Source organism: Chelonia mydas, chromosome 5, assembly GCF_015237465.2.
Source record: "Chelonia mydas isolate rCheMyd1 chromosome 5, rCheMyd1.pri.v2, whole genome shotgun sequence".
Lineage (NCBI taxonomy): Eukaryota > Metazoa > Chordata > Testudines > Cheloniidae > Chelonia > Chelonia mydas.
The window spans coordinates 49,703,725-49,709,397 of record NC_051245.2 but is presented as its reverse complement, the minus strand read 5'-3'; positions in this window follow the sequence as shown (position 1 = coordinate 49,709,397).

Below are 5,673 nucleotides of genomic sequence, written 5' to 3'. Positions count from 1 at the left end.
CCATTTACAAAAAATCTGATTTTACTTTTTTTTTCTATGCATTTCATACTGTTTCATTTCACCCATGAAAGCTCATGCTTCAATACATCTGTTAGTCTATAAGGTGCCACAGGACGCTTTGCTGCTTTTACAGATCCAGACTAACACGGCTACCCCTCCGATGCATAAATAGATTAGTCCTTCTAGTCAATTTGACTCTGATTCTCATGTGCTGGACCAATGCTAAAATATGTGGGTTGCAAATAGCTGTAGGAATCACAATCTAACATGGCAGAAAACCTCGAGCTAGAGTACCCCCTTATCCCCTCCCTTCATATCCCCACAGTTTGATAACTCTTGGACCCGCTGGATTGCCAGTAAAGGGGATCCATATGGATTTAAAAAAGAAAGTGGGGAGACATGGACTGGCATATGTAGAGTGATGGTAGAGACTGAGGCGCTCAAGAATAATGAAAGTTTAAAAAGCTAGAGTTTTGCAATTAATGTCTATGGCAGTAAGATGGCTTAAACAGCACACCACAAAATTGGCAGGGCAAGTAACGGTAACAAAGAAAGAATTAGAAGAATCAAAACAAGCTGTACGGCCCTGGAATGCTCCCCCACACACCCCCCTTGCAGGGTGGCAAGCAGCCCAGAGACAACCAGCATAGGAACAGAATAAAACACTGGAAACAGCTGCAAGGAACCTACAAAAAAGAGATGTGCTGTCCTCTGTTATAAATATTGGTGGTAAACAGCAGGCTTCAAGCAGGCTTCAAGGTTCCCTCATGCTTGAAGAATGGGAACAGAAGTGGAAAAAGATAGCCCTAGTAAAATTAAAAGATGAAACAGGGTCCACTACAGTGCAATCACTAGCTTATGATAAAAGCCAGGTTCTGGTAAAACCTAAACTGGAACCTAGACTGGTGCCTGTCAGAATGGGACAAGTAAGCGCACAGATGGAAAAAGTAACACACAATACTTTCACTGAATTGGTAAATCAAATGAGGGAAAAAATGGAACAATTCACAGAGCACATTAGGAGATAGGAGCTGCGACTCAATCGCAGGGGAATGAATAAAAAGGAATTTCAAAGTCAAAAACTAAAATTGAGCAGGTTAACACCCAGAATTGATGCATTAACACATGGAGATGCCCAAAAACAGTTAACTGCAGCAAAAAAAAAAAGGCATTCCCGCCATCCATTTGGCATGCACACAAAAGCAACAGACGCTGGGCGAACAAATTCATGTTTTAGAAGAGCAGGTAATGACCCCCACTCTCCTCTCAGAGCCAGGATAAAAAACAAGGTTCCCAACTGTGCTGGTTCCCAACTGCTTTGACCCAGGGAACCACACTCATATCTAAAAATACAACCTTCTTTCTCAAATATTTTTACATACCCGTTAAGTTTTTCCATTATATGCCTTCTCAGTTTGCTGAATTTGCTGCTGCTGCCTGTACTTTCAAATACCTTGATAGAGTTACTCTCTCTTGGCTCAGGTCTTGCTACCTTTCTAGGTTGCTCTTGACCAGCCCTTTCCCCTGCCTCTCCTCACTTTGGCTCACTCTCTTTGTTTTAAAAGTTATAACTTTTTTACAGAAACCTCCAAAAGATAAAGCAATTGAAAACAGAACAAAACAACAAACAAAGAAAACAAGTTAAAAACTTTACCTTAAATAAATCCAGTAAATTACTTATTTTAACCCTTCAGGAATGCAACAGCTGGAATTATTCCTAACTTTCTTGAAGATATGGTTGCCAAGCAACAGAAATGCAGACTCTGCTTCTAATCCTAACCACGCACTAATATTTGAAACATGGGCTTTTCTAATTTCATATAGCAGAGTTTTAAAATAATGTTAAATATAAAGTAAAGCAAAATTCCTTGTTACCAAATTAATTCAATAAATTTAGCATATATTAATATATTTGTATCAATTTATATTAAACGTTTTAATTAAAGTAATAACTTGCTTAATCAAATGTTTAACCCTTTTTATTTTTGTTTGCCTTATTTTGTATAGTTATGAATAGAATTCTGGCGCCATTCCTTTCTAACTGTAAGTGTGTCCTGTATGTCATGTGTTGTCCTGTATTGTATGTTGTGTGTGTCACGTAACTATTTTTATTTATTTATTGGTTGCAACGAAAGTCAATTTTATACCCTTTTAAAAATATATGTGGTACCACACTATTTTAAGATCATGGTTGGGGTATAATCATGGTATGATAGCCAATTTTTTTTTTTTGCGAAGTTCAAGAAGGTTTCAGTTACAAATATATGTACATCTATTTCTGCCTCAACAACTGATGCAATTGCAAACAAGAGTTCTCTTATCAGTTTTTGTTCAAAGAAAAAAGGTAAGGGGAAATCTCAACATTAAGGTAAAGATAATATTAACAAAATGTCAATTTCTTGTTTGGGCTTTTTATAAACTTGTTTGGATTTTTAAATATAGTTATAAGAATGTGATAGCAAAAAGGTTTTAAAAACAACAGTTTATGCATAAAACTAACCAAACAATTTCAACAGGTTTCCACGTTTTCAACAGGTTTCCACCTTTGGCTCCCAAACACCAAAAAAAGCATCATAAAAGTTTAATACCCTTAAAGTATTTGCATGAACCTGTATTTAAAATGTATTTTGGGTTTAATTTTAGAGTTGGTTTAATTAGATATGCTTTTCCTTTGGTGTTGTTACATTATGTTAACAGGAAGCAGTGGTTATTAAAGCTTGTGCTTCTAAACAGTTAACAAGAATGAAATTGGTATCTCAAGCAAATTAACTCTGAAAGCTTGGTAAAAATTATGTTAACTCTTTTGCTAACATGGAATGTTTTGTTTTTTTTTAAAGCATATGTAACTTTGTAGTTAAGCATTACATTTAGAATAAAATATTAGTAATCCAGTTCAAATGAAAATGAATGTCTATACAACAACTGGAAAAAGTATAGCTTGTATTATAAAAGACGTGGTCCCTATTACATTCTCAACAAACTAAGTTAAACTTTGTATTAAGTTTCCTTTACTGAAAACAAAAAAGGAAAAACAAACGAAGTTACTATGTTAACTAACAAAAGTTGTTTAAGTTGCATCCCACAAACCAAAGACTCCAGAAAGTATCACACCCTGAAGACACCAGAAAATATCGGTATACAGTGACAAAACCCCCAAGCATCAAGAAAAGAAAAATGAAGTGCTTCATATAGGAGAGAGGTGTATTTGATGGGTCTATCTACCATATATGAACAATTAAACAGCCAGCTGAAAACCACTAGCTGAACCAGGATAAATTGTCATTTAATTTCAACTTGGTTACTGTGGAAAAACAATTGAATTATCGCTGTACTGTTGTATTATTGCTGTACAACATTTACAACGGGCGTAACCTTGCTAAACTGTTTAACCAACACACGGGTAACAATCAAAAAACAAATGGCAGCAAACAACATATAGGCAAGGAAAAAACAGATTGCTATAAAATTATCCAATTTGCAGTTACACAGTAACTTAAACAAATTCCCTGTTAGTACCAGTCATAATTTGGGTTACTGACACTGCATCCTAATGCACATGTTATTCAGAACAATCTTATTCGGTGTCTGGATACCAATACTAAATCCTGACACAGCAATATTTAATAACTTGGTTACTTTCCATTCAGTAGGTTATCTGGAAGACAGCATTCATGGAAAAACAACTAAATCTCCCTCAACTACTGGTGTATCATAGAGAAGTTAATCAATGGAACAGAGAAGCTAGCCCATTCAGTTTCCTGCCCAGTGAAGCTTACCAGAGCGTGACAACCAGCATTAAGGATAATCTATAACATAGATGGACAGTACTGTGTAGTAACTAATTACAATATATTTATAAATAAAGGCCTCAATGGTAGTGTCACTACTCCAAATTTCTGTTTTACTTCTCACATACATAACACTGTGGGACACATCATCACAGTCCCTATCCTAGTATTTCAAAACCCTCAGCCTACTGCTAATAATGATACAGATGGTAACTTTAATTGCCCTAATAAAAGTGGGTTGCTATCTGCAGTACCACAAGGGCCAAGCTACACTGTCTCATTGAAAAAGAATAGGTATGTTTGCATATAAAGTGCTGATATATGTACACAAAGATTATATAAATATGCCTGTATACACTACAAATATATATATATTAATTATTTGGGAGTGCCTCTAACACTCAATTATAAAAAGACATTTCTCAGTCGAGTTCTCAGGCTTAACATTCCCAAGCCCACCATAAGGGACTAAAAATAATTGGATAATAAAATCTATCAGTCATATGAGGGAATGTGCAGACTTAAAGACAGATGGGGCATGAGTGTATGGATGGTAAAATAAGGTAACCACATCACAGTGTTTAGCCCACTGGGGTTATCTTTCATCCATGCATTATGCTTTTCCAGGACAAAGGGTAAACATCCTCCCCGTAAAAAGACAAAAAGTGAGGGAATGTAGTAAGATGAGGCCCTGAAACATAAACCCTTGGTATCAGAGGCCCGGTATGAGACCTAAGGCCTGAGCTAAAGCAATGGTCAAGACTTTGCTAACATAAAGTAAAGTTAAGCTGCGAGCTAGAGGCAGGCCCTGCTCACAGAAGCTGGCAAGGAAAGGGCTGATGTTGTATAAAGATATGCTGTTGCATAAACATATATCTAAAGTGTATTAGATACCAGAGCCATACACAAATGGTACAAGAACATTCTTATACTGTCCACACAGATTATAAGGACGGGGCAAAAGGCTAGTATGATGGATAGAGTTGTTTTGTTCAAAACAACAGGTACAAGGTGAGAGGTGGCACCTTACTGCGTAGAAGGGTGGTGCATTATTACGTAAAGGGGTTGCACCTCAGTACATCAGGAGTGTTATGTAACTTGTTTGTACCTGTGTACAAGAATACATCCCTGGGGCGGTGTATTTGTCCAGCCTAGGGGGCAGTGGAAAGTCCTGCCACTGACTGAGCTGAGTCCATTGTCAGGGAGCACATAAGGACTAGCAACAAACTGTATATAAGTTATATGAATTGGGGAGCTAGAGATTGTGTTTCTCTTCGACAATAAACCTGGCTGACGTGCCTTCATACCTTACTAGAGTTTGTGGTCATTGGGGGTTCTCTTGGGGTCTGCTGTTAGCTATCTGCGCAGAGCTGGGGCAGCACACAGAGGGAACACGCACGCAGCCAACTGTTATCATCATCGAACAAGAGCAGAGCACCACACCGGTAGCTACTGATAACACTTTTCAGAAGTTTGAATCTTTAAATAATTTTTTTTAAGGGTTCCCATATAGAGTAAAATAGTTTCATGCAAACTCATTGCATAGACACTTAAAAAATAGAAACTACTAGATACTTAGAAAAATGCTGTTTCTCTTCCCCATAGCAATTACCACCCAGCCTCATGATAATCATAGATGTTGTTCCATGTAATAAATATTCAGAGATTTCATGTATGAGTCAAGTAACTGTCCATAGGTTTGTACTGATGTTTTATTAGAAAAAATCCTAAACAAAGTAAACTATCCCAAGGAAACAGGCTCCTAGCCCCAGGGAAAGCATTCTGAGGTCAAAGTTTGAGATTCTATTTGATTTGTAAAAACTATTAACTTTTTATTTGTTCAAATTTTTTCTATTAGTTGATTAGTCATAGAGCCATATAAAAT